Here is a 9,841-nt window from a genome sequence, read left to right as displayed (position 1 = left end):
AATTGAAGTTCAATAGGTAATATAACCGTTCAAGTCATGTAATAATAATTATTATATAATATATATTTCACTTCTCTAATGACACTTTAATGACTTTAACTCCTTATTAAATTGATGATGGCACCATAAACCCTAAATGGATAGAAGAGTAATTACATAAAATATGAGGCTTCATCAAGTTGTACGATAAGCTTGAAGAATTAAATGATGTAATGGCAAATTAATTTTTCTGCCCAATTGTGAAATGTCTTTTCTATTCTCGACCTCTAATTGTGAAATTACCTTGGTTGCCCATCACTCATGCTTAATAATCTAACTATCTATATAATTTCCTACCATGAAATCCTATGTGTCGCTCTCAGGTTGTTCCCCCCGTTCTCTAGAGGTACCAGATTGCTTGATTTCTAAATGGAGATTTTTCATGCATTTGACCCGAATTCATGGGTATGGGTTTTACCAAACCCTAATGGGTTATAACATCTCATATATTTATGAAATTCTTTCATAATCAAACAATAATTTTTGTGGGTCATGGGTGTCACCAAACCCGGATAACTTCTAAACGGGTTATAACATCTCATTTATTTGTGAAATAACTCATTAATCATTAAAGAATAATTTACACGGGTTATGGTTCTTAATAGCTCTCAAACGGGTTATAGATCTCATTTATTGGTAACCACTATCATTAAACCCTAATTTCATTTATCTCCTTTACATGTTCTCTGTTGCTGGTCTATTATCTTCATCGCCGGCTAACTTTTGATACTACCCACCATTGTCAACTACATTAACATCCCCTTTGTCATTAGACGATATTTGTTCATGTTTGTTCATTTAAAAAAATCAACATGCCCGTGTGCGTTTATGTTTGTTCATTAAAAATTAAAAAACCTACACATCTCAATTGAAAAAACTCAAACGCTAAAAAATATAATAACAAACTAATATATATGTATTAAATTAAAACTAAAGTAGTGTAATAAATAAAATAAATCATCATAAAATAGCAAAACGATTAAAACAAAAACTTAAATAGACCCCGTAACACGGGAGGATCAAACTAGCATAAAATAGATAGTTCCACTTATATTATATTTGATACTTTTTTGTTCTTTGTTTAGATTCACTCGAGTGACCGGTAAACAAAAACCACACCATCTCCAAATGCATCGCCAATGTCTGTTGGGACTAAACTCAAACACCTTACCTGCATTCTTCGCCCCTTCTCACACCTCTCAACTCCCCACCACCACCAACGTCATCAACAACCACCCAAACAAGACCCACACTCCCTTCTCAAACAAGACCCATTTCAAGTCCTCTCCGATTTATGGGTCAAAGCCTTCACAACCCGCAATACCCACTTCTCCAACCTCACCGGTTTCATCTCCAAACTCGACCTATGGGTCCTAGCCTACCAACGCACCTGCGCCCACTTCACCGGCTCATACCCGGCCAGACACGCCGTCCAGTCCCACGTCCTCACCAACCTCCTTTCCCTTCGAAATGCCCTCGTACAAGGTCAGTTTCAATGGAACATGAAAACCAAACCTTACATTCAAAACCCTAATGATAAAGCCCATGTTTCGAAGCTCTCAAATCGAAAGCTTCGGATGATTTCGGCATCCAATGAGCCTCCGTTTCAAGATTTTGTGGTTCAAGAATTGCTTTTGATGATTCTCGAGCCGGTCTTTGAGGCGGGGTTTTCCCCCAAATCGCAAGCCTTTCGCCCAAAAAGGAATGCCCATACGGTGATTCGAACGATTCGGAGTAACTTTGCTGGGTGTGTTTGGTTCTTGAAAGGCGATTTAACCGATATGTTTGATAGTTTAGATGCCAAATTGCTGATCGAGTTCGTTGAAAAAGGTGTTACGGATCAGAAAGTATTGGTCTTGATCAAATCCGGGCTAAAAGGAGCGTCGGAATCGGGACTTGATGACGAAAAGATTAAGAGGAAAAGAAACACGAAAAAGGGTTTGAAGAGGAAGAAAGTTCTTGATGAAAATGAGGCGAAACCCGACCCGTATTGGCTAAGAACATTTTATGATTTTGCACCTGTGGAGGCTGCAAAGGTACCCAATTATGGATATTGTGGAATATCAAGTCCTTTACTTGCTAATATTTATCTTAATGAGTTAGATCACATGATGGATAACAAAATCCAAGAATTTAGTCCTACATACAATGATAGTTTTGCCATTAATGATTATGGTACTCACACGCCGTCATGGCCCGAGTTTGTACGTGAGGGCGGGAAAGATAAATCCAAAAAGATTGATTACATTCGTTACGGTGGTTATTTCTTGATAGGAATTAGAGGGTCAAGAAAAGATGCATTGGAGATTAGGGATTTGATAATCGAGTTTTGCGGGAATAAGTGCGCGCTAAAGTTAAACGAATCAAAGATTGAAATTGAACATGTAAGCAGAGGGGTTCAGTTTTTGGATCATGTAATTGGTCAAAGAGTGATATTTCCAACTATCCGGTTTGCGTCAAGCGGTGGTCATATCGTGAGTCAAAAAAGTGTTGGGATTTTGCTTTCGGTTACTGCGAGTTTGCAGCAATGCATACGACAGTTTAGAAGGCTTAAGTTTGTTAAAGGGGATAAAGATCCCGAGCCGTTACCGTGTACTCCAATGCTTTATTGTGGTCAAGCACAAACGAATGCACAGATGAATAAGTTTCTTGAAACAATGGCTGATTGGTATCAGTATGCAGACAACAGAAAGAAGGTTGTTGGTTTCTGCGCGTATGTTATTCGAAACTCGGTGGCTAAATTATATGCTGCTAGGTATAAGATGAAATCGAGGGCTAAGGTGTTTAAGAAAGGTTCACGCGATCTTAGCCGTCCACTTAGGCAGAGCATGGATAATAGGACTCCCGAGTATGCTGATTTGTTGAGATTAGGTGTTGCTGATGCGATTGAAGGGGTTAGGTTTTCGCGTATGAATATGATTCCACCGTGTGATTATACCCCATTTCCGAGGAGGTGGGTCCCGGATCATGAACAGGTGATGTTGGATTATATAAAGTTGCAGGATCTGAAGTTCTTTTGTGAGTTGCAAAGATCTGTGAAAGAAGGAAGACTGTGTTTGCCTCAAGACATGCTTGGTGAGATTGTGTGGGATTATAAAACTGTTGGAGCGCGACATCTAGGGTTTCAAAGAGGACGAAAGAGTCCTTTCGAATCGGGACACTAAGTTTTGTATACAGCAGGGCAGATGCATGTTAAGTTTTGAAATTGAGTGTATATTATTAAGTATTGATATGTTCATGTTGTAATGTCACCAAATGAGTTTTAACCGTTTTAAGGTTAGTGCTAACTCATAAACCTATAGAAAGAAGTCTCTTTTAGTTACAGAATATGAAACTTGAGACTTGGTACAAATTTTATGTGCAAGCATAAAATTATAGTTATCTTTTCTTCATCTATTTCCTCATTTTCTTGTGTATATGTATTCACTCATGTGCGAACATAAAGTCCACTTGATCTGGCTCATAGGTCGGCTGATTGAAATAGAGAGACATACATTATTTCTTTTGAGCAAAATCAAATGTAAATTGATAATGATTATGAGATTGCTAGAGGAAGAAGTGTGCCATGTGACGTCCAATAGAAAATTGATTGTGTTTTAGGGTTGCAATGGTGTGGGAGAAATTGGAGGGAGATGTGTCACAATTTTAATTGTTATGTAAATTAAAAATTAATAAAAAAAGTTCCTCTAACAATTTTATTAAAGTCTCTCTACATGTTAAATTTAAACAAAAAAGTGACAACTTAAAAAAACATTTTCTTTTTGTTTATGTTGCATATATATAGTAATATTAAGGGTATTCAGGTTCCGGTTTTAAGGGTTTTTAGTTTAATCCATTAGTATCGGTTTTTAATCTTCAAAAACGGAAACCGAACCGCTGAAAAATAAAAGCGAACCAAACTGAACCGTTACTAATTGTTTGACTCCGGTTTGATTTAACAGTCTATCTTCTATCAATTGTTAAAAGATCTGGAACTGATAGCTAGGATTTAATGTTTTATTGCCCAAACTGGCTACATGCATTTGACTTTTGTTTAAATATTTTTCAGTGGTGTTGAATTAGTTTTAGTTTGAACAAAAAATAAAAATTTGATACGTGGGTTTGATTGTGTTGGATAGATGAATCATGAATGTGATTGAAATTGGTTCTCAATGTGCTTTTCACAATACAATTGAGAATACCAAAACGAACTGTTGAATGGACCGTTAGCTGTGATTTAGATGGCCCGTTCATAAACACACATGCTCTTATAGGATGCATAGCACGATATAATTATTTCGTATAATAAAATCCTATTATTATATATATAGTTTAGATAAAATAGACTGAAAATGATAATTTAATCTTTTTATTCTAATGAAGTAAAATAACCAATAAACCTTTGATTTTCTCAACCCCCTTGCCACTTATGTTTTCCCGCTCATTGCATAATCCTAAAAACAAGACGTTTTATAAACCATACCCCGATGATCCGATTTTCCTTCTCTTTTAGCTAAACCCTAATCACCTATTTCTTGTTCAATCTGTGTATCATCTGTCGATTTCTTATCAAGGTCGAATTGTAGCAAGAATGCATCGTCATATTTAGGGATGTTTAGCTTCTTTTTGTTTGGTTTAGTTCACAAATTTTTATGGTTTTAGTTATGTTTTAAGATACAGATGGCTTTTAATTGCTTATATTTAACAATTTGTTCAATTACAATGTCTTTGGTATTTGGTTTCTTTTAATCAACCTCTCTTTTGTTCTGTTTCTTTCAATCAATCTATTTCTGCTTTATTCCGATAGGTTTATTGAATTTTCTCTTCTCATGTGTGTTATTTCGAGTATATCTTTTTGTGATTTACATTAATGTGATCTACAATGTTCTTCTAGCGATTATTTATTAAGGCTTCGATTCGGCTTGATATGGATTTTGTTGCAGGCAAAGCCTCTCAACCCCTTGGTGTATTAAAATTTGTCAATGGGCAGTTAATTTAGGTAATGGGTTAACGCAGGTAATATAAGAATCTTATTTTTTGAATAAGATGATTTAGGACGTTTTACGCTGGGTGGCAAATGAGTTGGGTTGGGTCGAACGAGTCATGGGTCGAAATGGGTCATGGGTCGAAACGTGTTTGGGTCGAAATGAGTTTGGTCAGAACGAGTCAATTCAAAAAAGGGTTGTTTTGGTTTGGGTCAGAACAGGTTAGGGTCGGAATGGGTTTTGTTTTTTTTAACGAGGATAACGGCGGAAATGTTTTAGTTTTTTTAGATTTTTCGTTTTTTGTTTTTATTTTGATTTATGATTTTTTTTATCAACTTTTTTTATATTTTTCTGAAGAAGGCTACTTATTAAATTAGGTTTAGGTTTAAACAATAAACCATCTTGATCTTTCAATTGTTTTCATTTAGTCCCTAAATTTTGTTAATATTTACATAAATAATATTAAATTAGGTTATCATTTTAACATTTAACCCTCACTATCTAGACTAGCTTACATTTGGTCCTCAATTTATAAATTAATACATAAAATGTTTAAATGACATTATATATAAAGGGTAAAGTTAAAATACAAAGGACAACAAAAATGAGAAGGGTGAAAAGGGTGAGAAGGAATTCAGTCCATTGATCTTAGATTTGAATGACTGAGATTAGTTTAATAAATAAAAATTGATGAAAAGGGCATTAAGGTAATAACTCACATTTGTTGACTTTCTCTCTCCACATGCAATGCACATGTCAATTCCCCCATCATTTTAAAATATCCATAACTTTTTCATACGACATATTTTTTTAAAAAATTTCACCATAATAATAAGCGTTTTTTTATCTTTAATATGAGTATCATATTGTTATATAAAAATAAAAAAATAATGGGTTTTTTAATTGTGTTTTTTTGTTGTTCATTGTGTCATTGTGTACTATGTTGTTTCCATTGTGTTTTACATTTCAAGTCATTGTGTTATACATATTCACCATTGTGTGTTACGTTTTAGGCCATTGTGTGTTACGTATTCGTCATTGTGTCTTACGTTTTAGGTCATTGTTTTATACGTATTCACCATTGTATTTTACGTTTCAAATTATTGTGTAATATGTATTAATGGCGAAAAAAGACACAATGACGAAAAAAGACACAATGATAAGCGAAAAGACACAATGGTGAAAAAAGACACAATGGTGTGCGAAAATACATAATGACGAAAAAAGACACAATGATAAGCGAAAAGACATAATGGTGTGCGAAAAGACACAATAAAGAAAAAAGACAATGACGAAAAAAGACACAATGATAAGCGAAAAGACACACTGGTGTGCGAAAAGACACAATAGTGTGTGAAAAGACACAATGACGAATAAAGGCACAATTATAAGCGAAAAGACACAATGGTATGTGAAAAGACACAATGACGAAAAAAGATACAATGATAAGCGAAATGACACAATGACGAAAAAAGACACAATGATAAGCGAAGAAACACAATGGTGTGCGAAAAAACACAATGGTGTGCGAAAAAGACACATTTATAAGCGAAAAGACACAATGGTGTGCGAAAATACACAATGATGAAAAAAGACACAATGATAAGCGAAAAGACACAATGGTGTGTGAAAAGATACAATGACGAAAAAATACACAATAATAAGCGAAAAGACACAATGGTGTGCGAAAAAGACACAATGATGAAAAAATACACAATTATAAGCAAAAAGACACAATGGTGTACGAAAAGACACAATGACGAAAAAAGACACAATGATAAGCGAAAAAGACACAATGGTGTGCGAAAAGACACAATGACGTGATTTTTGTTTTAAATTTTATATAACAAAAATCATACTCATATTAAAGATAAAAAAACGCTTGTTATTATGATGATTTTTTTTTAAAAAAAATATCATAAGAAAAAGTTATAAACGTTCTAAAATGATGGGAGTATTAACATGTGCCTTGCATGTGGGGAGAGAAAATGTGTACATTTACCTTTATACCCTTTTTCCTTTGGTCCTCACTTGACACATGTCAATTATTTATGGCTTCTCACACTTCTCATTTTTATTATCCTTTGTAGAATAACTTGACCCTATATATAAATAAAAATTATATATTTATTTATTTGTTACCAGTAATTATTTACTTATGTGTGTGTGCGTGTGTGTGTGTATATATATATATATTTTATATGTATTTATTGCCGTACCCGTTTCTTGTTTTTTGAGTTTTGCCGTTTCCCGTTCCCGTATCCGTGCCCGTGCAACATAGCCTAATATAGTACACCACACGTAGTAATAATAATAATAATAATAATAATAATAATAATAAAACCTAATATACACAACAGTTATCGATCAGACATAATAATAAATTAATAATAGAACTGAATGACTAGCGTTGTCACAGCGGCGGCCCTTGGTTTAATTAACTTACCCAAATCAACCCATAAAGTTTTAAAAAAAGCTCAAACTGACCCATATTAATAGGTTTGGGTCAGTATTGCCATCCCTTGTTTTACGCTTTAGAAATACATGTCGACAAATTTCAAACCGTTTGTGGTTTGGCCCATTTTCCTTTTGGTAAATTTGCTGATTTTAATATAATAATTTACACATTTTATCTTAAGAACCTCCCAAGATTTGTGAAGAAACCATGTTTGTTTTGAAATATAAACATTCTTTTGACTCAAAGAAGTCAGTTTTTACCCCATACATGTAAAAGTATGGAGTGACTAAACCATATTGATTCTGAAATGTGAAGTCATTTTTTAGACATACAAGTCATTTTGGCCCATATCTAAATGTAGAAATATACGGTAAACTCTAGGCATTTTGACTGAAAAGTCAAATCATACTGATTTTCAAATGTGAAGCTTATCCACTTTGACTTAGAAATCAAACATACTCTACCACTTTGACTCAAAAGGTAAAACATACTTTAGTCACTTTCACTTGAGAATTCCTTTTTTACCCCATATCTACATGTGAAGATATGGGTGAACATTCATATTTTTATTCAAAAGTCAAACCATACTGAAATGTGAACTTTAGTCATTTTGACTCAAAAGTCAAAACATATTTTATTCATTTGGGTTCAAGTGTCATCCCTAACTTTTGTTTTATTGAATCCAGTTTCGGTTACAACCTGAAGGTAAGATTCATACGATTTTGCATTGCTGCTGCTGCAGCATTTGAAGATATACACCTTTTGTCAAGCTTGGAATGGAGGAGGGTTGATGCAAAAAGTACAAAATGAGCAATTATCTGTCAGAATTTTTGCATGTACTAAATCTGGAAGACTAGTTGCCTGTGTAAAAAGTCCAACCTCAGCAAATATAGTTGCAACAACACGCTTCCTAACTACATGTACAATAATACTAAAGGGACAAGTTCAATTTTAATTACTCAGTGGCTGTGTTGTGGGTTCTAGGTTTTCTCCATCTGATTTCTCAAAAGAAGAAAACCATAACTAATGGTCCGGTTCACGGGCATGATTTCAGCCAAAAGAACTCTTTACGGATTTTTGAATTTTAGTATTTTTCCTAAATGCTATAATTATTTTGTTTGATTTAGCAGTTTACCGTTTCGGTCCGGTTTGAAACCGCACTAACGGCTTAACCTGAAGCAAGTCATCCGCGTTGAAACTTTGACGCTGATGGATATATTGCAAATATGAAGAGGTTAGTGATCAGAGCTGAGAGGTATGAAGAAACAAAAAGGTGAACCAAATGGCAAAGTGCACTATGGGATACCTTAGAAATAGGCAAAATGCAAAGAAACTGCATGTGTCAAAATCATCTTAACTACTGCTAAGATGATTCTACTGTTTATGATAGAGAAAAGCAAATGCAAAATGCTTAAGAGCTCCAAGTGAGGTGACATATTCATCACTCCATCCATGTCAAACTCAAATTTATGTTTTTCTATATTTATTCTTTGCAATAGGTAGCGATGCCACTCCTTTTAGTTGTTTCATTTTCGAGAACAAAAGATCTTTTATTTGCGCATATAGGTTGTGAGGCTTCATTTGCTTCTCACTATAAAGGAATCTGCAATTAACGTGCCTATGATTTAGAGGCATGCAGGCCAATCACTTTCATTACAGGGGTATATAGAATTGCAAAAGTGTAAGTTTTTATTTTTTTGTTGTTATACATAAAATGTAATTTCAATGATATGAAGTATATTGAGATTTATTAGTTAGCGTTATCATTATTCAATCCATGTAATATAGATTTATTCATTATCCACATATAATATATGTACCGAATGCTTCAAAAACAATTATTTGTTTCATTTCGTTTAATACACGGGGTTCTAAAGCTAGTTAGTGTATATATATATATATATTAAATTACAACTTCTTAACATGTACTTTGTGCTCTAGAGGTTTTACTTTTTGCTACTTTTGTTGTATAATGGCTTCTTTGTGCTGCTCTATTGTCACTTTTTACAAATTCACCTTCAATTTGTCTTTCTCTATTGTGACTTTGAATGAATTTCATTATCATTCAACTGTTGATCTCATGTGGTTTGAAATTGCTATTGTGGATTGGAGTTCATTGTGTTAGAAATTACTTTGTTGTAGTGTTTGCTTTAGTATTTTGTGTGGCTGACAAAATGCAAAAGGTGATGTGTCAGTTTGTTTCTCACTCTTTGTTATGGTTTCACCCTTTGATGATGATGGCCCGCTACCTGGCATGGGAATTTCGGTTGCAACCTGGTGTGTGTTTGCTGCTATTTCTTGAACATTAGGTAGGTATACCATCTTACATCGCGATTGTTAGATTGTTTGCGTTTGCGCTTATAGAAGCTGGCCGTGTTGG

General features: G+C 34.2%; 1 pseudogene; it reads left to right on the top strand.

Annotated features, from left to right (window-relative positions):
* Positions 1 to 1,178: 1,178 nt before the first annotated feature.
* LOC143636116 (nuclear intron maturase 1, mitochondrial pseudogene) lies at positions 1,179 to 3,203 on the top strand (annotated as a pseudogene).
* Positions 3,204 to 9,841: the final 6,638 nt, after the last annotated feature.

The sequence above is a fragment of the Bidens hawaiensis genome, unplaced genomic scaffold, assembly GCF_021521415.1.
Source record: "Bidens hawaiensis isolate Kalapana, Puna unplaced genomic scaffold, B.hawaiensis_p1.1 tig00007800_1, whole genome shotgun sequence".
Lineage (NCBI taxonomy): Eukaryota > Viridiplantae > Streptophyta > Magnoliopsida > Asterales > Asteraceae > Bidens > Bidens hawaiensis.
Note: the sequence above shows the minus strand (reverse complement) of the source record. Positions and strands in the feature narration are given on the sequence as shown.